Source organism: Oryctolagus cuniculus, chromosome 9 (assembly GCF_051225735.1).
Source record: "Oryctolagus cuniculus isolate XC-2025 breed Fujian yellow rabbit chromosome 9, ASM5122573v1, whole genome shotgun sequence".
Taxonomy (NCBI): Eukaryota; Metazoa; Chordata; class Mammalia; order Lagomorpha; family Leporidae; genus Oryctolagus; species Oryctolagus cuniculus.
Window position 1 is genome coordinate 84,152,274 of NC_142875.1, and position 22,127 is coordinate 84,174,400.

The 22,127-nt window shown below is 46.6% G+C and overlaps 1 protein-coding gene and 1 long non-coding RNA gene across 15 annotated transcripts in view; one reads left to right on the forward strand and one right to left on the reverse strand.

Moving 5' to 3' along the window:
• Positions 1 to 2,716: 2,716 nt before the first annotated feature.
• Positions 2,717 to 22,127, forward strand: part of KATNAL1 (katanin catalytic subunit A1 like 1) — a 116,597-nt gene continuing 97,186 nt past the window's right edge. For 2 of the 14 annotated variants that reach the window (XR_016212626.1, XM_089303282.1), the window contains exon 1: positions 15,697 to 15,883. The gene's annotated coding sequence lies outside the window, so the exon portion shown is untranslated. Of the gene's footprint in view, positions 2,821 to 15,354; positions 15,527 to 15,559; positions 15,584 to 15,674; positions 15,884 to 15,942; positions 16,609 to 22,127 lie in introns of those variants that run through there. The other 12 variants (XM_089303281.1, XM_089303275.1, XM_089303286.1 and 9 more) reach the window with 12 other exon arrangements.
• LOC138843834 (uncharacterized) lies at positions 12,789 to 15,609 on the reverse strand. The gene is made up of 2 exons (XR_011378859.2): positions 15,471 to 15,609; positions 12,789 to 14,846 (listed from the first exon to the last, which is right to left on the reverse strand). It is a non-coding gene; the product is annotated as an uncharacterized LOC138843834 (long non-coding RNA).

Here is a 22,127-nt window from a genome sequence, read left to right on the forward strand (position 1 = left end):
CTAGCTTAAACCAACCTGTAATAAGATTTTCCTTTTAGTATAACTACAAAGCAAAGATCTACAGAGTAGATGCATAGAAAGTAAAAAGCAAAGAATCAGAAGTAGAGAAAGTCACTTGACCACAAAGGAACACAGTAAGAGAGAAGGAAAGGGACAGTGGGTATTGTGGTTAAGTCTTTAAGCACTGGTTAAGCCGTTGCTCGTCACATCAGAGTGACAAGGTTTGAGTCCCAGCTCCGCACCAGCTTCCAGCTTCCTGCTGATGTGTAGTTCAGAGGCCACAGGTGATGGGTCAAGCACTTAAGTCCTTGCCAATCACTTAAGTCCTGCCTGGACTAAGTTCTGGGCTCCTGGCTTTGGTCTGGCTCAGACCTGACTATCGCAGGCCTTTGTGGAGTGAACCAGTGGATGGAAGATCTCTCTCTCTCTCTCCCTTTGTCTTTGTCCCTCTCTTACTCTGCCTTTCAAAGAAATAAAATAAGTAAAAACTTGAAAAAAAGAGAGAGGATTAAAGTAACAAAAGGTCTACAAGGCCGGCGTCGCGGCTCACTAGGCTAATCCTCCGCCTTGCAGCGCTGGCATACCGGGTTCTAGTCCCGGTCAGGGCGCCAGATTCTGTCCCGGTTGCCCCTCTTCCAGGCCAGCTCTCTGCTGTGGCCTGGGAGTGCAGTGGAGGATGGCCCAAGTGCTTGGGCCCTGCACCCCAAGGGAGACCGGGATGAGTACCTGGCTCCTGCCATCGGATCAGTGCGGTGCGCCGGCCGCAGTGCGCCAACCGCGGCGGCCATTGGAGGGTGAACCAACAGCAAAAGGAGGACCTTTCTCTCTGTCTCTCTCTCACTGTCCACGCTGCCTGTAAAAAAAAAAAAAAAAAAAAAAAAAAAGAGCTCTACAAAACAGCTAGAAAACAATTAACAAACTGTCAACAGTAAGTCCTTACCTACCAGCGGTATCCTTGGATGGAAATGGATACAATGCATTATAAATACTTAAAACAATTAAAAACAACTAAATCAATGTTTTTCAATGGGGATAAAATTCAGACACAGTGTTTAATAATAACAAAAAAAGGGTAGTCTCAGGAAAACATAGCATAATAACATTTATATAAGTCTTGAGCGCATGCAAAGCAGTATTATACAATTGTGTGTGTATGTAAGATGCATATATCTTACACATTCCTACATGCAGTATAGAGATGTGTAATAAAAGGAAAAAGCATGTATGTGAAAAATAACATCAAAATCAGAATGTGGTGAGCACTAGGTTTTTTTCTCATTGTGCAACTTGCTATAAATTTTTGTGTATGTTTTAAATGTTAAAAAAAAAAACCTCTCAAATGCTTATCTGTCAGGAAGGTGGAAATCCTGACAGAGACTGAGGAGGAAGATACATGTTTCTTGCAAAACTTATATAATTGCTGTCTTTATTTTATCTCAACCTCACTGTTAGACAGTAAGAACAAGTAGCCGGTGACTTGGGGAAGAAGGGTGGAATTGTGGTTGAATAAAGTGCTGTTAGAATGCTTTACTGTCAGCGAGGGATTTGGGGGAATGTGGAATTTGAGGTTGAGTCTGCGGAGAGGAGCGAGGCAGCCTGGTGAACACAGGAGAGAAGGGATGATGAGCGGTTTGCCTGAAAAGTCAACCATTTAGGAAGGATTCACGCCAGCCGACCTGGATGCTTTTATGTCACGTATGTGCATAAACCACAAAGATGACCTAAAATGCACCTGACTGGCAAGGGGGAAAAAAGGCAATGGAATCTTCCTTCCAAACCTGTCACTCTCATTCTCCGTAGTGGAAGTACAGAACACAAGAAAAATGGGAAGAAAGGATTTCGGGGTGGGGGTGGTTCTTCAGTGGTTCCTATCTCTTTAGGAGGGAAATGGGATCCCAGCCATACTGTGCGGTTCTTCATCCAGACTTGGAATGCTCAGTGCTTGGGGTTGCTTGGCACAACACTCACTGCCTTCTGTGAATAGAAAACCCAACCACAAGCTGTTTTTCCCTCTGTGACCTGCCACCGCCGTTATACCATGCTTCAGCGGATAAATCAGAAGGAGACGTGCTTTTCAATTTACTAGAAGACACCTTGCATGTTACAAACGAAGGCACTCTGGCCAGCATCTGGTTGAGTAATTCACATCTAGTTATGGATTTCTCCACTTAATGCTAGCTCCTAAAACACATGCAAGAGGCGTGGCTAACGTATTAGCATCGAGCAGGGTCCATCTGATGACTTACCCCGGTGCTCAATTACTATTACTGCAGCTGTCACAGATAACTAGATCCAGTCAGTGAATTACAACACTCCAGAGTGTTTGAATCCACTTCACAGCCTGCAGCCCTGGGATTTCTGCTCACATATACATATTTTAAAGATTATTTATTTATTTGAAAGGTGTGGGTGATCCCATGAGACTGCCTGCCTAGCCCATGCAGTTGGCAGGTGGCAGGAGCTCCAGGCGCATTCCACCCCCTCCCACCTTCTGACAATCAAGTAAACTGCTCCCGGGTGTGGCCCAGGCCCATCAGGAAAGCTACTGTAGCTATGTGACCTTCAAGCTGATTGGAGAAGCATAGTGGTGCCGATATTGGTTTCATCCTATAGAATTAGTATTGCCCTGAATTAGTTACACCTCTTCTGCCTGCCCCTTAAAAGGTGTGCTTGGTCATGAATAAAGCAGACACGTTCACTGAAACTTGTCTCTAGTGCTTCTTGTTCAAGAGCACCGTTGCCCCACCCATGCTGACTGCTCCCGGGCCTCACGGGATGAGCCCGCAATTGGCGCCTGAACGTGGGACCTGAACCCATAAGGTGAGCAAGGGTGCAGGCCCCCAGTCCCTCCTCTGCTAGGTGAAGAGGGTACTTCCACCTCGTTCTAGGGATCTCTGACGCGGTCATGGGCTCCCCATGTGAACATGAACGGCTGCCCACTAACTTTTCTTTTCTTTTTTTTTTGACAGGCAGAGTGGACAGGGAGAGAGAGAGACAGAGAGAAAGGTCTTCCTTTGCCGTTGGTTCATCTTCCAATGGCCGCCACGGCTGGCGCGCTGCGGCCAGCACACCACGCTGATCCGAAGGCAGGAGCCAGGTACTTTTCCTGGTCTCCCATGGGGTGCAGGGCCCAAGCACTTGGGCCATCCTCCACTGCCTTCCCGGGCCACAGCAGAGAGCTGGCCTGGAAGAGGGGCAACAGGGACAGAATCGGGCGCCCTGACCAGGACTAGAACCCCGTGTGCCGGTGCTGCAAGGTGGAGGATTAGCCTATTGAGCCGTGGCGCCAGCCAACCCACTAACTTTTCTAACTTTGCTTATCTTTCTACATTCCACCCTGTCCTTTGTGTGCGTGCCCCGCCCGGGGCTACCACACTGTCGCCCCACCCATGCCAACAGTACGCAGGCCTTGTGGGATGAGCCCACAGAAAGGCAGAGTTACACACAGAGAGAGGTCTTCCGTCTGCTGCTTCACTCCCCAAATAGCCACAATGGCCGGAGCTGCATTGATCTTCAGCCAAGAGCCAGGAGCCTCTTCTGAGTCTCCCACAGGGGTACAGGGGGCCAAGGACTTGGGCCATCTTCCACTGCTTTCCCAGGCCATAGCAGAGAGCTGGGTCGGAAGTGGAGCAGCCGGGTCTGGTACCGGCGCCCATATGGGATGCCAGCACTGCAGGCGGCAGCTTCACCCGCTCCCCGCTGCTCATATTTTTAAATTAGCCTAAAGAATTGCAAAATGATGAGCAAGGAGAATCCTCACAGACAGCTGCCAAAAGGCTTTCTGTTTATTTTGGCACACATGAGAAATATTTTGAATTCCTAAAACACAGAAAGGTTCTTCTCATTAGAAATGTGTGATTAAGTCTTGCTTGTCATTGGAGACTGAAGCCTAAGCCCAGTAAGTTGGTGAAGAAAGTAGAGCAAAATCCTCATTTTGCCTGGATAAGAAACAGGTATAAGTCTGTTCTTTTCCTCCTCTATCATCTGCTCATAACGCCTGCGAGCAAAGGCGGCGCCACAGACAGCCGCAACCCTGAACTTCCTTCCAGTCCTTTCCTTCCCGTCATCGGGCTCTGCTTCACCTGATGAGGTCTCTGGCACTCTGCAGCATTCCCTTTTTGCTTCCTCTCATTTGCTAGGAAGGAGTTCAGGTGTCACAAGTGAGAGAGCCCAGCGTCCCTGGGGCTGAGGTGTCAGCTGACACATTCAGGCTCTGATGGACAACTTGCAGGCCCTTCAGTTGTCATGGCTCCAGGGCAGGCTGGGCCTGGGGTCTGACAGTGACAGCGGGACTGGACTTTGCCCTACACAGGCCTGAAATCCAGAGGACTTGTAAATGTTTAGCTTTGGGCCCTTGGCATTCAAGGTATTGGTCTGTTTATGTGTCCACTCTTCTAAGGCAGTGTTTCTTAACTACTCGCTGTAGGAAATGCATTTCAGTTCACATGCCAGAGGATTTCAACAGGGAGAATTAAGCATATGGGATGGATGGAACACACACTGAAGGATGGAGAAACTTAAAAAGGAACACTGAAAAAACACAGGGGCGTGAACTGCCGCAAGCAGCTACTGCCTCCAAGGTTGGAGATCAAAGAGAGGAGAGGAGATTGGGGTTATCAGCACCCAGAAGCAGCTTGGAGGGAGCCCATGGAGCTGGGATTCAGACCCCTGACAAGGGACACCACTGCCAGGCTGACACTAATAACCCTGGGGTAGGAGGGAAGAGAAACGAGGAGGCTGGTTCTGGGTGTGAAATAAAAGGGTGGCAATGAGAAAAACTGCCACGGTGCTGAAAGATCATTGCTGGGGTGATGCTGAGAGGTAGAGCAGGCCCAGAGGAAGGATGAGGTGCACCCCCTCCTCCAGCTTTGTCGACTTCCTCCAGAGCCCCCGGTAGCCACATGACAAAGGAGGACAGTGGTCTGCACAGTTGCCAGCCCACCAATGTGAAGTGAGGGAGACAGGGCAGGTTTGAAGCTGAAGGCCATCAAGGCAGTAGCTGCCAAACAGTATGGTGACTATGAGTCTTCTATCACATTCTTTTCTACAGAGGTAGAGACACAGAGAGAGAGGTCTTTCATCCGCTGATTCATTCCCCACATGGCTGCACTGGCTGGAGCTGAGCTGTTCCGAGCCAGGAGCCAGGAGCTTATTCTAGGTCTCCCACATGGGTGCAGGGGCCCAAGGACTTGGGCCATTTTCTACTGCTTTCTCAGGCCATAGCAGAGAGCTAGGATTCAAAGTAGAGCAGCCAGGACTTGAACAGGCACCCGTATGGGATGCCAGTGTTTCAGGCCAGGGCTTTAACCAGATGCACCACAGCACCAGCCCCTCTAGTACATTCTTTCCTACTTTACTTCACCCAACACTACCTTACCTTTTTTGAAATAGAAAAAACTGGGACCGGTATCATGGAGCATCCCACATGGGTGCTGGTTCGAGTCCTGGTTGCTCCACTTCTGATCCAGCTCCCTGCCTACTGTGCCTGGGAAAGCAGTGGATGATGGCCCAAGTGTTTGGGCCCCTGCCACCCACCCCTGGGAGACTTGGATGGAGTTCCAGGCTTCTGACTTTGGCCTGGTCCAGCCCCAGCTGTTGCAGCCATTTGGGGTAGTGAACCAGCAGATGAACAATCTCTCTCTTTGTAACTCCACCTTTCAAATAAATAAATAAATAAATTCTTAAAAACCATATACATAGCCGGCGCCGTGGCTCAATAGGCTAATCCTCCACCTTGCGGCGCCGGCACACCGGGTTCTAGTCCCGGTTGGGGCGCTGGATTCTGGCCCGGTTGCCCCTCTTCCAGGCCAGCTCTCTGCTATGGCCAGGGAGTGCAGTGGAGGATGGCCCAGGTGCTTGGGCCCTGCACCCCATGGGAGACCAGGAAAAGCACCTGGCTCCTGGCTCCTGCCATCGGATCAGCACGGTGCGCCGGCTGCAGCGGCGGCCATTGGAGGGTGAACCAACGGCAAAGGAAGACCTTTCTCTCTCTGTCTCTCTCTCTCACTGTCCACTCTGCCTGTCAAAAATAAAAAAAAAAAAAAACCATATACAAAGCTGCAACAGACCCATCACACTGTCCCACAGTGAGGAAAATTACACTGGGAGATCTTCAAGGTGGGGCCTGAACATTGGAATTCAGCACTATTTTGACCTCCTAAGCTGTTCCCATAGCAGCAGTGACTTAAAAGAATTGAGTCCCATGGGGTGGGTGATGTGACACAGTGGGTTAGTGCCCTGGCCTGGGGCACTGGCATCCCGTATGGGCGCTGGTTTGAGATCTGGCTGCTCCACTTCCGATCAAGCTCTCTGCTGTGGCCTGGGAAAGCAGTGGAGGATGGCCCAAGTCCTTGGGCCCCTGCACCTGCATGGGAGACCTGGAAGAAGCTCCTGCCTCCTGGCTTCGGATTGGCACAGTTCCGGCTTTTGCAGCCAAGCAGCCAATTGGGGAGTGAACCATCAGATGGAAGACCTCTCTCTCTCTCTCTCTCTGCCTCTCCTCTCTGTGAAACTCTGACTTTCACATAAATGAATAAATCTTTAAAAATAAATAAATAAATAAATCCTTTAAAAAAGGCGGGGGGGATTGAGTCTCAAGGATCCCTCCACAGAATATGGGGACCTATACTTGCACAGGCTGCTGGAATGTCTACACCACAAGGATGCACGTATCCTGTTTACAGAAGTTTTCCTTATCTGCAGTTTTGTTTATAGCAATTTCAGTTACTCATGGTCAACTTCAGTGTGAAAATATTAGATGGAACTTTCCCTAAACAACTCGTGTGTTTTAAATAAGGCTGAGTACGTTATAATTGGCCTATTTTATCTTTAGCTATTATAATTATTAGTTATCTATTATTATTATAATTAATATCTTACCATGTCCAATTTATAAATTAAGCTTTATTATATGTATGTACGCATAGAAAAAAACCAGAGTCCATATAGGGTTTAGTGCTATCTGAGGTTTCAGGCATCCACTAAGGGTCATGGGACAGTCTCTGTGGATATGGGGGTATGACAACAGGACCAGACAGAGGAAGATTTGCTAAGGAAAAAAGTTAAGGAACCACCAAGCCTAAAAATTTATTGTATCTTTATTATATATAAGGTATTATGAAGGTACCTTCAAGAATATCCAGAAATGCACATGAAAGGAGCTTGAAATATGGTGAGGAGAACGGGGAAAGTCAATGAGTGTGGTCAATGGGTGGGCTGCCGCGGGGCCAGCACGTGGTCAGTTCTGGAGCGATAAGGGCGGGAAGTACGGTGAGTGCAGATCAGGGTGATATGCTTGTGAGCAGGAATGATTTGGAAAGGTTCTGTGTAAAGCATAAGTTAGTTTTATAAATTAAGGCACAGTAAAAGATGAACAGCGAAATAGTAATAGATAACTAATAATAGTGGTAGTTAATAATAAAATAGAACAATTTGAGCAGTGTACCGTATGTAAGAAAGCCTTTTTAAAACCTGTGAATTGTTTGTTTCTGAAATTTCCCATTTAATAGTTTTAGGTATAATTTGAATGGGCAGGGGGATGGGATCTGACGTCAATGAAACAACAGAAGCATCAGAATAAGGAAGGATAGGCCTGTGGGGTGCAGTGCTGGTGCTGAGGGGTCAGACCAAGAGAAATCCAAGCATCAGTCAGAGCTGGAAGGTGAAATCCTGGAAATGGAAAGGGTACAGAGATGTTTTCAAGTGCTAATAGGCATCTGTGTGTGTGTGTGTGTGTGTGTTTAAAATTCATTTTATTTGAAAGGTAGATTTACAGAGAGAGAGAGAGAGAGAGGGAGATCTTCCATCTGCTGGCTTACTCCCCAAATGGTCACAACAGCTGGGGTTGGGCCAGGCCAAAGCCAGGAACCAGGAGCTTCCTCTGGGTCTCCCACATGTAGGTGAAAGGACCCAAGGGCTTGGGCCATGCTCCACTTTTTTCCCAGGTGCATTAGCAGGGAGCAGCCAGGAATCACCCCACTGTCCATATAGGATGTTGGTGGTGTTGCAAGCAGTGGCTTAATCTGCTACGCCACAGCGCCAGCCCTGTATGTGCGTGTTGAACGGCAGAGATAAAAACAGAGAGCAAGATCTTCTAGCTAATCCACTAGCTCACTCTCTAAGAGACTGCAACAGCTGAAGCTGGGGCTGGCCAAAGCCTGAAGTCCTAAACTCAGTCTGGGCCTCCCATGTGGGTGGGAGGGACCTACACAGTAATGGTAATGAGCTGCCTCCCAGGATGGGTAATAGCAGGAAGCTGGAATCAGGAGCAAAAGCCAGGATTCAAATGTGGGCACTCTGATATGGAATAAAAAACCTGGATACCTAAGTGGTATCCTAATCGCTGTGCCAAAACACCCACCCAAATATAGAGACTAACCATCGGGAATATGCCCACATTGAAGGGGCAGATGAGTAAGGCAATGAAGTATGGATAGGGAGCTGTCCAGAGAACCAAGGCCATACACCACTGAGGGGTGTGACCAAAGCCAAATGCTTCGGAAATCTTTTTGACTTTGAACAGCTATGCTAAGTCTCTTTAAGTGTCTCTTGACTGCACTGCCTTTCTGTGCGGTTTAACCTGTTACTACTTTCAGTCCTATCTTTCAGAGTTTCCTCTATGGCATGGGTGCAACAGACCAGGGGAAATCAATAGCTAAAGTTTCTTGTTGGTCCTAGTTTCTTTCCAGTTTCCTGTGAGCTGCCAGGCATTTCAGGCTGTGCTACAGAGGTCCAGGGTCTTCCTTCACCTGTCTACCTCCAGCTCACTGCAAAGCTGCTATTTGCTTTTGCTGCTGTCATCCATTCCCAAGCAGCTGGTCCTGCTGAGTTAATTCCCTGAGATCCTGACTTCAAAACCCAGGAGGGTCTTGCTTTGAGACCTTGCTTTGGGGGACTTCTTCAAGGCTGCAGACTGCACTCCAACCCTGACCATCTACCTTGCAAAGACAAGTGACTGGTCACAAAGGAAACCAGATGAGGGACTGATGGATCAGGTGAACCTAGCGTTCTGACTGCAAAACATGTGTTCAGCTGGTAGCAGATCGGTATCGCCTTCTCCAGGAGTAAAGGAGAATCTATTTATATTCTTATTACTTATGCAGAGTTGTGACCAAACTGCTACAGGTGACAGGCTCAGGGGCTGCTTCGATAAAGATGTCATTGTGATAGCTCAGATTCTGTTCTGGACTTTATGCTTAACTGCTGTCATTTCTTTTCTGAAACATAAGCTGTGGTTCTATAGACTTTGGTTTCTTTTCTGCCCCCTGGATAACTGATTTCAGCTACCATCCCCTGCTTCATCATTTCTACTAAATAGAGTAAACCACTATTATGGATGTAAGAACATGGTTCTCATAAATGTGCCCACCATGAAGGTATCCTGGACAGATCAGGTACCTAAACTGCTTAATATTTATTGAGTACACCATGAACTGACTCAATACAATATGCAGATATATACAGGTGTGAAAAAACATTAATAGCTGGCCCAAAGTTTCTCCAGGGGGAGTTACTTTGTGTAGAAACATACTTTGAAAACAGTTTAGGGATGGTAGGTAGGCATGACGGCACAGATTAGGAAATGCAGATAACTAAAAATACTGTAGAAAGAGAAAAGAGGAGAGAGCAGAGATGGTGGATCATGGGAGGCTGCAGCTTATGATGAAGGCATAGGGGTTAGGCTATGGGGGAACGGAAGGACTTTTTTTCTTTTTAAAAAAGATTTATTTATTGAAAAGTTATCAGAGTAACAGAGCAAGAGGGAGAGACAGAGCAAGAGAGAGGTCTTCCATCCACTGGTTCACTCCCTAAGTGGCCACAATGGCCAGGGCTGAGCCAGGAGCTTCATGTGGGACTCCCACACAGGTGGCAGGAGCCCAAACATGTGAGCTATCTTCAGCTGCATTTCCTAGGCCATTAGCAGGGAGCTGGACCAGAAGTGGAGCAGCTGGGAAATGAACCAGTGCCTATATGGGATGCTGGCTTTGCAGGGAGCAACTTTACCCACTTTGCCACAATGCCCCAATTGAAGGACTTCTAAGAGCAGAGGATTCTAACTTTGTGGTTTTGTTTGTTTGTTTGTTTTGTTTTGCTTTTGCATCCCTTACTTAAAAGCTCCTTAGCTACTCCAAGCCTTTGGAAGAGTCAGAGAAGGGGTGGATTCCCACATTATGTGTCAGGAGAGGAGAGGAAAGTGGTTTGGGAGGTGATATGGAGGGACTCTAAGTGCTCAGAAAGCAGAACTCCAGAGCTAGAAGTGACCCAGAGAATAAACTGCAGGGACTCTTCAGGCGTGGAGGGGACACTGGTCTTTCCATAAGAGGTGGATAATGGACTGGTGCCAATTTCAACAAAATCTCTGTGACAGGGTGACCCTAACAGACAGCTGGATTACATACACACAGTAGTTGGCTATCTTCAACAATTCTCAAGAGACATTTATTGTAGAAAATGACAAGGTCAGTGATTTACTTCTCCTTCCTTTTTTTTTTTCTTCTTTTCCTATTAAATCTTTAGGTCTCACTCTCTTCATCTATAAAAACACGAGACTGGGCCTATTCTATCGCTCAGCTACTATTAGTTTACAGCTCTAATAATGATGAGTATTTTTGTTTCCTTTCCAAATATACTGATGTGCAGCACAATGTACAGATCTGAAGTGCACTATTCTGTGAGTTTTGATAGCTACATTTGCTTCTGTCACCCAAACTATTAGATATAGAACTCTTTCACTCTTTCATTCTTCCCAGATCTAGGAAAAATGATAAATTCATATGGAAACACAGGAGACCAAATAGCTAAAGCAATTTTATACAACAAAAACAAAGCCAGAGGCATCACAATACCAGATTTCAAGACAAACTACAGGGCAGTTGTAATCAAAACAGCCTGGCACAAAAATGAAAGAGTAAAACTCCAGAAATCAATCCACACATCTACAACCAGCATATGTACTCCCATGTTTATAGCAGCTCAATTCACAATAGCTAAGATATGGAATCAACCCAAATGCTCATCAACTGAAGACTGGATAAAGAAATTATGGTGTATATAAACACTATGGCATACCACTCAGCCATAAAAAAGAATGAAATCCTGTCTTTTGCAACAAAATGGATGCCAACTGGAAATTGTTATGTGAGAGTCGACTGTCAAGGTGCTACTTCACTGTTTTATTTTTACAGCTGCACTAGGAAGGTTTAAACCTGTAAGCTTAAGCTTAACTTTTTACACCCGCACATATACAATTTTAACTCTTCATTCCCCACTCCTTGTTGTGAGGATCTCTAATCTTAGAGATTATTTGTTTTTGTTTCTTTTAATGTGACATATTATTGTCTTATGACCATGAGTTTAACATTTTTAACTTGTTTCCGCATGAAGGTGATGAGTCTATTTAACACACAAGGTCCTATTGTTACAATTAGGAGTAGAACAATTAAGGGTCCTGCTAGGGCTGACAGAAGAGTAGTAAGCCATGGGGACCGGCCGAACCATGACTCATGGTATACTGAGTCCCTACCTTAGGCGCCTTTATACTTACCCCAAGAGATGTCCGTTGGAGGCGTCCACGGGCAGCCGCGATCTCGCTGGGGCCTCCAAATGTGAGAGTCGACCACCCGAAAAACGTCACCAAGAGACACGTCTCTTATGCAAACAGCACGGGGAAGTTTTATTGATTATCCAGCATGCTGGGGCTGTCTGATCATACATGAACAGAACAGCCCCGAATAACCAAAGGTTAGGGTTTATAAAGGCAAAAACCGCAAAACCAGGAAGGGGAAGAGAATACACGGTTGTTAAGCAGTTGCTAAAGTCTTACAATCAGCAATTATGATCTTAAGACATAGACAAATCACATCTTCATTATTAGCCCAGGTAACCCAGGTGCAACCTTTCTACTTTTAAGCTTGAACAATCATGCTAGGGGGTTTTTGTGCGTTGCCAAGGGTGATGTAGTGCACTGCTATTGTCCGACTATTTGAGATCATAGTTTTGGACCAGAGTCTCACGGTGGGGGGGTTGCTTTCCCAGAATGCAGTCTCAAGTGCTCCAAAATGGAGTCCCTACTGTCAAGGTGCTACTTCACTGTTTTATTTTTACAGCTGCACTAGGAAGGTTTAAACCTGTAAGCTTAAGCTTAACTTTTTACACCCGCACATATACAATTTTAACTCTTCAGTTACACTTGGTGAAATAAGCCTGTCCAAAAAAGACAAATACCACGTTTTCCGTGAACTGTGGTAACCAATAGAGTACCAAAAATGTAATGTATAGGAGTGAAATTTACATTTTGCGCTCAATGATTGTTTATACTCCTTGTCTCTACTATTGAGGAACAGTGTTTTTTTCCTTCTTACTATCTGTTGAACTCTTTACTTAGTGTAGGGTTAATCTTATGAGTGTAAAGTAAACTGGAAGCAGATCATTGTAAATATTGAGAGAGAATAGGAGAGGAAAGAGAAGGAAAGGTGGAAGTGTGAGTGGGAGGGAGGCCAGAATGGGAATTATCTCTATGTTCCTAAATCTGTATACCTGAAATACATGAAATTTGTATACCTTAAATAAAAACACATAAGCTTCTTGAAGTATAAACAAAAATTTCATGTCCAAGTCTTTGTGTGTACATGTTTTCATTTACCTTGTGTAGGTGTGTGTATTGCTTTTTGAAAGATAGAGACCACTTTTCCCCTTTGTGGGTCTTCAGCGTCAGTTTCTCCTTTGCTGGTATTTATTATTGTTGACTTTTTTATTACAGTCTAGGCAGTGTGAAATTGCATCTCATGTGGTTTCTGTTTGCTTTCTGCTAATAACTAATGATTTTGAGCATCTATATATGTGCTTATTTACCATCTTTTTTTTTGTGACATGTCTATTTGAATAACTTGCTCTTTTCCATTGGATTGTTTTATTCATTTTAAGAGTAATTTGTTCTGGATATAAGTTCTTTGTCAGCTATGTATTTTGTAACTATTTTATTCCAGTCTTGCTGGTATTTTAATTTTCTTAATGATGTCTGTAGAAATATAGTTTGAATTTTGATGTAATTCAATTTATGAACTTTTTTTATCATGCTTTTTATGACACAACCAAGAAATCTTTGCCAGATTTAAGATTCCATGTTTTCCTCTAGAAGTTATGTTGTTTTAGCTCTTACATTTATGTATGAGGGGACTTCAAAAAGTTTGTGGAAAAACTGAAATTAAAAGATAGTGGGGCCAGCACTGTGGTGCAGTAAGTTAATGCCCTGGCCTGAAGCGCCAGGATCCCATATGGGCGCCGGTTCTAGTCCCAGCTGCTCCTCTTCCATCCAGCTCTCTGCTATGGCCTGGGAAAGCAGTAGAAGATGGCCCAGGTCCTTGGGCCTCTGCACCCACGTAGGAGACCCTGAAAAAACTCCAGGCTCCTGGCTTCAGATCGGTGTAGTTCTGGCTGTTGTGGTCATCTGGGAAGTGAACTAGTGGATGGAAGACCTCTCTTTCTCTCTCTCTCTCTGCCTCTCTGTAACTTTGCCTTTCAAATAAATAAATCTTTTTTTAAAAAAGTGTGTATTCTTCACAAATTTTTTTGACTACCCTCATAAATTACCTTTTCAGTTGATGCTTGTATATGTCAAGGGTCTATTATTTCTTTCATTTTGTAATTATGTTACTGTTATTTCTTTCATTTTTACATGCATGTATCTTACTGTGCTAGTGAAATTTGTTGAAAGGAATGCCATTTCTCTTGTGAATTTCCTTCTGTTCTTTTTAGAATCAATAGGCCATGTATGTTAGTATTTGTTTCTGAATTCCCCTTTCTTAAACTGCTTTGACAAGTCTAGGTCCTTTCAGCTTGTTGATTTCCAAAACAAACAAAAATCCCAAAGCCTGATGGAAATTTGAATTGCACTGAATCCATGGATCATTTTGAGGATAACTGCCATCTTAACAATACTGAGTATTCCAAACCAGGAGCATGTAATCTCTCGCCATTTATTCAGATCTTTTTCTCAGCAGTGTTTTGTAATTTTCAGTGTACAAGTCTGGAACTTTCTTGTTAAATTTATTTCTAGGTATCTTGCTCTTTTTAATGCTATTATGATCTTATTTCCTGTGACTTTGTTGTGCTTGTTTGTTCTCATTATTTTGTGTGTGGATTCTGAAAGACAGTTCTTTCCAGTCCAGTTGCATTTTATTTCTTATCTGATTTCACTAGCTAAAACTTCTAGTACAATCTTAAAAAAAAAAAAAGTGGCATTAGAAGGCATTCTTAACCCGTATCCAATTTTAGGGAACTTCCTTTAGGCTTTCATCATCAAGTATGATGTTTGCTGTAGATTCTTCGGAGATAATGCTCTTCATCAGATAAAGGAAATTCCAAGCTAGATTTCAAGCTTGCTTACAGTTTTTGTCATTTAAGGATATTACAATTGCTTGAATGCTTTTCTTCATCTGTTGAAATGATCATGCATTCCTCCTTTATTCTATTAATATTTTTATTAATATTTACAGTGTTTTCACAGTAATTGATTTTTAGATGTTAAACTATCTTTGCATTCCCAGGATAAAAAAAAAAAAATTCTTCGCTTCTTAGCCAAACCCTGTGTCCGAAGCCAGCCAACCAATGTTCACCATAATTAATTAAAGGGCATTTGTAGCTACTGTTGAAAGCCAGGCTTTGTTTAATAGTCCTCGGACAGAGCCTCGGGGTTTCTCACTCACAAGGCTATGGGTGTGGCAATCTCCGATTTGCAGATAAAGCTCCCAGGGTCAGAGCAGGTGGGTCAGGGATCCCAGCTCTTCCGCCACCAAGGAGAGAGGCAGGCTGGGCAGGCCTCAGTGTACACCCGGCTAGTCCTCAACCCCCTGCCGAAGAAATGTACAGATCCAAATCCACTCGAAATCAACGCCACTGACAAATTCCAAGACCCGAATCATCCTACTGGCCCAACGAGCCTTCCCGTTCGTTTCCAGTCCTAGCCCCACCAACGGGCAGGCGGGAGGTGTGGAAGGCTGCCATTCGCCCTCGCCGCCTGAGAAACCGACCGAGCGGCCGACGGGAGCTGGCCCCGGCGCCCTGGACCCCGCCGAGCGCTCCTTCCTGCCCTGACGCCACAGGCGTCCCCTCCGAACTCAGAAGGCAGAACGCGCCCGCGCGGGAGTCGGCCGCCGCCGGGAGGGCCCCTCAGAAGCGGTCGGACCCCCGAAGCCACATCCTCCTCAATGCCGTCGTGTCCCCCCTTGCCCACGACGCGTTCCCGCGCCTCCCTGACCCCGAACCCTGACCCGCTGCTCGGGCTCCTCCCCAGAGCTGACTCAGAGCCCCTGCGCTCCCTCCCCGCGCCACCCCTGCGGCGCAGCCCGCGGCTGCCATGGCAACCGTACGCCGCCGCCGCCGCCTCTTCACGCACGCCGCGAACTAACGGACTGTGCGGCGACGGCCTGCCCCACCCCCACCCCGCCGGACCGCATCATCAACGGTCCGCCGACCTGCGGCACCCAGGTAATGAGCCTGAAGGACAGCAGCGCCAGCGGACGAGCAGGTGGTGGGTGTCCAGGTGGACAGCCTCGCTCCGTCTCCCGGTGGCGGAGACGCCCGGACAGTACGCGGCTGGGCTTCCCGGGCGCGAGCCGCCGTGCGGGGAGGGAGGGGCATCGAGGGGGAGCAGGGACAGGGCGCGAGGCTCCTTGTGCATTCTGGGGATTGTAGTTCAGTGGCCACTCGGGCCCACGGCCTTGGCGACGAGGCACGGACTGGGGAACTACAAAGCCCGGCGGCCCCGACCGCTGGCGAAGAGCGATAAACTTTGAGCGGACCGGGAGAGAGAAAAATCTCTTTGTCTTGAGGGTGCTCTTGGGTGGTCGCGGAACTGGGCTGTGTGCGCTGGGAAGGGGAAGTGGAGGTGAGACTTGGGCTTCCCGCCCTGTGGCTTGGCCCGCCCCGGCTGCAGGCGCCCAACCCCACTCCGGCAGGGCCACCGCCCTGCGTAGGCTGGGGGATGAGCAGTCGCCCCCGCTGCAGGGCCTGGGGCCTTCGGCGCCGCTCACCCTCGCAGGTTGCTGCCTCTCGGTGCAGAACCGTATGTATGGCACGCATCGGATGTGAGACCCGAGGAACTTAATTTAACAGGCTCCTCTCCTTTCCAGGATACTTTGATTTCCAGGTGTTCCATCATGGCTGTATTCCAGTAGCTTAGCGGTGTTGGCTTATTAAAACCATCAGTGAGTGATTATTCAAAGGGCAGTAGTGCCGAAAGGTTAAGTGTGCACGTAGATTAAAAGCAAGTCGTCGTTGTTTGCTGGTGTCTGGTGTTTTTACTGTTTTGTATTTGAGGTGCAGGGTTGTGTAATGATCCCCTTCTCCACTCAGCTCTCTACACATACTCTGCTTCTGCTCTGAAGATTATTTCAGCGTTAAGCTTCTGATAACTTTTAAAGCACTGACTTTGGGAGCTATTTTTTTTTTTTAAAGCGCTAGGTGGTCCTTGTGGTTTTGTTTGCTTATTCGGGTGGTCACCAGGAGCATTATGTAGAGTGAGAAAATGCCATGCTTGAATGCTCTGAAATGCACTTCTGTTTTTGGTTAAAGAAGCAATTTTGTAAAAGAAGGAGATGGAAAGTAGATTTGGTAAGACCCGGGTGGTGGTGGGGGTGGTGGGGTGGAGTGGGGGTGCCTGAGGCTGCATGTTACACGTTACAGAGATTGGAAAGTTTGTTGAGAACCTTTTGTGTGCCAGATATTATGCCCAGCGCTGAGAATAAAGAGATGAGTAAAATATGCCTGTGTCCTGGAGGGGCGAACGATGATGTCACCCCTCAGTGTGACGCACGTGTCTGCAGATTGCTGTGGGAGCCCAGATGGGACTGGGTGGGCATGGAACAACAGTGTTTATTGAATGCTTCAAGTGAGGCACTAGGCAAAGGGTGTTGCTTTGGAGGTGTGAAGTGGTTCCTGAGGAAACAGGCATAGTGACCTGGCCTGAGGTTCTGGCTGGTAAGTGGCAGCCTGTGATTTCCGTCCAGGTGGACCTAACTGAAGACGTAAATCATGATTTCAATCACCAGTTAGTTGAAAGATCTGGACTGTCCCAAGGAGTTCAGGGGAGGCCTTCAGTATGCTGTGACTTGACTTGTGTTAAGGCATTTGAGTGCATGTTCACTGGAGGCGAGGAAAGGCATTCTTCGTGAATTGTGGAGCATGAGTAAAGGATAGATTTAAGAGTGAATATTTTGTATGTGGGGATCCCTGAGGAATCCTTTGAATGACCAGGCCCCAGAATAACTTGCAGCGTAGCAGGAGAGACCAGATCGTAAAGTACTTGATAGTAAGATTGGAGTTTAGGATTTTTAACATGGGGCAATCATTAAAGAATTTCAGATAGAGTAGTGGCATCATCAGGTTTGTCTTTTTAGAAGGATAGTGCCTGGTTTACCGTGTGGAGAATGGGTCTCGGGAGAGTCGAGAGCTCAGAGTGGCGTAGGGAAACCTGTTGTAGGGAGGAAAGAACCCAGTAAAGGAATTAAGAGATTCTGAACCAAGCAGCTGGGGCTACAGAAAGATCTGGGGAGCATTTAAGAGATACAGTTGACATATAACTTGGGAGTTTCGATGTTGGCAGCCAGGAAGATTTGGTATCCTAAGATGTGGTGCTAGATTTCTGGGTAGGATGACAGGCTGGTGAAACCACTGATTGAGGTGGGAAGCAGGTTTTCGCTGGGTGAAAGATGAGCTAGTTGAATTTTGAACATTTATTTGGGTTCCTGAGGGATGTTCAAGGGGGGATGCGATTGCATCCAGTGCTATCAGGGATGGATAGAGATTTGCATGTAGATTAGTAGCTAAAATGACAGAGGACTAGCTCAGTGAGGAGGAGTAGAAATGAAGGAGGGGGTTTGAATATGCCACTCCATGGAGGCTCTGTTGTATAGGGGTGCATTGGAGGAATGGGAGGAGAGCCCACGAATGAGACTGGAGGGACATCAGGAGGCACAGAGGGAGAAGTGCCTGGAGAGAGGAGAACACACAAGGAAGGCGGGTGGAGTAACAAGCTGGGAGTGGGCCAGGAGGGCGGGGCAGGTGAAGACTGACAGGTGTCCAGGGGGTGTGGTGGCCGGAAGTCATTTCAAAACTGCAAAAATGAAGAGGAGTCAGGGAGCGTAGGCTGCATTGAAAAACCGTGAGATTTCTGCTCATACATATACAAAAGAACAGAATAATGAGCCCCCCGCCATGTAGCTATCACCCAGCTTGAAGAGTGAATGCATAGCCAATTTTGTTTCATCCATAACCTCAGCCCCCTTAAAGTGGATTATTTTGAAGTTAAACTCACACATCATATCTGATGATCATTTCAATTATTACTATTTCTTTTTTTTTAAGATTTATTTATTTTTATTTGAGAAGCAGAGTTACAGAGGCAGAGGCAGAAAAAGAGGGAGAGAGGTCTTTCATTGGCTGGTTAGCTCCCTAAATGGCTGCAATGGCTGAAGCTGCACCGATCTGAAGCCAGGAGCCTGGAGCTTCTTCCAAGTCTCCCATGAGGTTGCAGTGGCCCATGGACTTGGGCCATCTACTGCTTTCCCAGGCCATAGCAGAGTTGGATTGGAAGTGGAGCAGCTGGGACTCGAACCAGTGCCCATATGGGATGCTGGCACTGCAGGTGGCAGCTTTAGCCCGTATGCCACAGTGCCATCCCCAATTATTAATTATTTCTATATGTGTCTTTAAATGTTTCTTTTTTTTTTAAATAGCTGTATCAGTATCCTACTTTATAGTACTTCCTTAATATAAAATTTCTAGTCACATTTCTTTTTTTAAAAAATGTTTTATTTTTACCCACTTTAAAGGCAGAGCATGAGAGAGAAAGAGAGCACTTCAATCTGCTGATTCACTTTCTAGATGTTCCCAGTTGACTTCCCAAGACTGGGTGAGGTTGAACCCAAGAGCCTGGAACCCCATCTGAGCCTTCCTTGGGTGGGAGAGGCCCAAGCTTTTGAGCCATCATTTGCTGCATCCCGGGACACAGTAGCAGAAAGCTGGGTTGGAAGTGGAGTAGCTGGGATTCTAGCTGGCACTGTGATACAGGATGTGAGCACCCCAAGCGGCCACACTTCCCCCGCCATGCCACACTTGTCCTGACATTTATTAAAAAGATCTTGATTGTGAAGATATGGAGCAGTAACTAAAAAAGATTTGTAGGTTGTTTTATAACAAGCTGTTAAGGAAAGGACCCAACAAAGAAGGACTGTTTGAACCTGTAGGAGATGAAGAGAGCTAATAGAAGCCCCTGCAAATGTGGGAAGGGATGGGGTAAGCAGATGAAAGAACTGGTCTTGAAATGAGTTTGTCATGTATGACAAGTGTTAATTGTTAGTTCATTTATATCCCTGGGCAGTGTACTGGTATTGGTGGGAGGAGAGTGCCTGGGAAAGGAGAAAGTGCGAATGGGCGTAGGTAATTCTGGTTTGGGGGTCAAATGGTGAGCTGATTTTCTCTAAGAGGTGAATGGGAGTGGGGATCAGCTGATAGGAGATGAGATTGGGGTAAAGGAGAGTGACAGAGACTTGCCATAGCTCCATGGGAAAGGAGCTGACCGAGTACAAGTGAGAATTGGTTTTGTTGAACAGAGATTAGAAATCCTTAGTTTTCAATGATAGCACAACATGAGGTCGTGTGATTTTACTCCTTAAGTTTTGATTGGTTTACCAAGGGAGAGCTTAAAATTTTGATGAAACCAATAAGCCTGATGTAGTGCCGAAAAGAAGAGAGTCCAAATCAAGACCCGATGATTCCATCATATGCCACCCTGGATTTATTCACTTAGCTAACAATTACTGTCGGTTTTGTGTAAATATACAAGCTAAACTAAAACAACCCTTGCGGATCTTTTGGAAGCGTGCTCTGTTTTCTCAACATTTACAGTGCTGTTCTTTTATAGAAAACATTTTTTGAAGAGTCATTTGCTGAATGCTGTGTAGCACAGATCTGTCTGCACAGCTCATTTTCTGTGTAGTCATAGGCAGGTTCTCAGACCTGTACTCTTACCTCATGAAAGGTGTAAGTACTATTTTACATGATTGTGGAAAGGGTAAAGTTAGCGGAGGTAACCTAAGCGCTCAGTAACTGAAAGCATTTTCTTTCCCTTTCTTGCCAACAGTGTGGCAGCACTGCCTATTGTGTCTAACAAAAAGGCTGGTCTGTGACTGTGTCGCACCGTATGAAGCAGATTGGTGAGGTAGTACTTATATTACAACATGGTTAGCTTAGCTTCTAAAGAGGGATCGTGAATTGTTCTTCCTCAGGGTTGGGCCTTTGGCCTAATGGTTAAGATAGTGGTTAGGGTACCAGCTTCCCACACTGGAGAACTTGGGTTTGGGATTTGACTTTGGCTCCTGATTCCTGCTGTTGCGGACCTTGGGAGGCAGCAGTGATCGCTCAAGTAGTTGAGTTCCTGCCAGCCATGTGGGAGACCTGGATTGAGTTCCTGACTCTCAGCTTTGGCCTCCTGGCCACTGCAGGCATTTAAGGAATAAACCAGCAAGTGGGAGCTCTTTCTAGGTCTCTCAACTAATAGATAAAAAAAGAAGCCTCCTTAAATGCCATGAAATGTTATTTTATGGGCCATTAATAACACTCTTGCCTTTCTTTCTTTCTTTCTTCCTTTCTTTTATTTATTTATTTATTTATTTTTTTGACAGGCAGAGTGGACAGTGAGAGAGAGAGAGACAGAGAGAAAGGTCTTCCTTTGCCGTTGGTTCACCCTCCAATGGCCGCCGCGGCCGGCGCACCGCGCTGATCCAATGGCAGGAGCCAGGTGCTTCTCCTGGTCTCCCATGGGGTGCAGGGCCCAAGTACTTGGGCCATCCTCCACTGCACTCCCTGGCCACAGCAGAGAGCTGGCCTGGAAGAGGGGCAACCGGGACAGAATCCGGTTTCCCGACCGGGACTAGAACCCGGTGTGCTGGCGCCGCAAGGTGGAGGATTAGCCTAGTGAGCCGCGGCACCGGCCTTCTTTCTTCCTTTCTTTCTTTTTTTCTTTTTCCTTTTCCTTTTCCTTTTCCTTTCCTTTCTTTTCTTTTCTTTTCTTTTCTTTTCTTTTCTTTTCTTTTGTCAGAGTTACACAGAGAGAAGGAGAGACAGAGAGAGAGAGAGAGGTCTTCCATCTGATCGTTCACTCCCCAGATGGCTGCAATGGCTGGAGCTGCACCAATCCAGAGCCAGGAGCTTCTTCCGAGTCTCCCATGTGGGTGCAGGGGCCCAAGGCCTTGGGCCATCTTAACTGCTTTCCCAGGCCATAGCAGAGAGCTGGATTGGAAGTGGAGCAGCTGGGCCTTGAACCGGCGCCCATATGAGATGCCAGCACTTCAGGCCAGGGCGTTAACCCACTGCGCCATAGTGCCAGCCCCTGCCTTATTTTTATCTTCAGATACACAGGAAGTTCTGGAAGATCCCAGAAGCTCTAAAATCCTTTGCTGTCTGTATTCTGTATTTATGGGTTAGGTTTCATTGAAACTTAAGCATATGCTTATAAATTATATATTTATATATATTTGCTATAGTTTGAGTGGGATTTGGTTCCTGAACTCAGACCTTTGAATCTCAAAACTGAGGGTTGGCAGTGCTCGGAGGGTGGAGACATGAGTCAGTGACGGTGTTCAGGAAGTGGGCCCTAATGGGCCCTAGTGGGGGGTTCTTGCTCACTGAGGACATGCCTTTGAAAGAGCTGGTTATAGAAGCAGAGTTGGGCCTCGCCACGCTTTGCTTCCTGGCTTGCCGTGTGGTTCTTCCTCTGCACGTGTTCTCTCCCTACAATGTTCTGGTCTCACCAGGTGGCTGAACCAATGGGACCTGCCCAATCTTGGACTGTGAACCTCCAAAACTGCGAGCTGAAATAAGCCTGCTTCCTTTTTTTTTTTTTTTTTTTTTTTTGACAGGCAGAGTGGACAGTGAGAGAGAGAGAGACAGAAAGATCTTCCTTTTTGTCGTTGGTTCACCCTCCAATGGCCGCTGCGGCCGGTGTGCTGCGGCCGGCGCATTGTGCTGATCGAAGCCAGGAGCCAGGTGCTTCTCCTGGTCTCCCATGGGGTGCAGGGCCCAAGGACTAGGGCCATCCTCCACTGCACTCCCGGGCCATAGCAGAGAGCTGG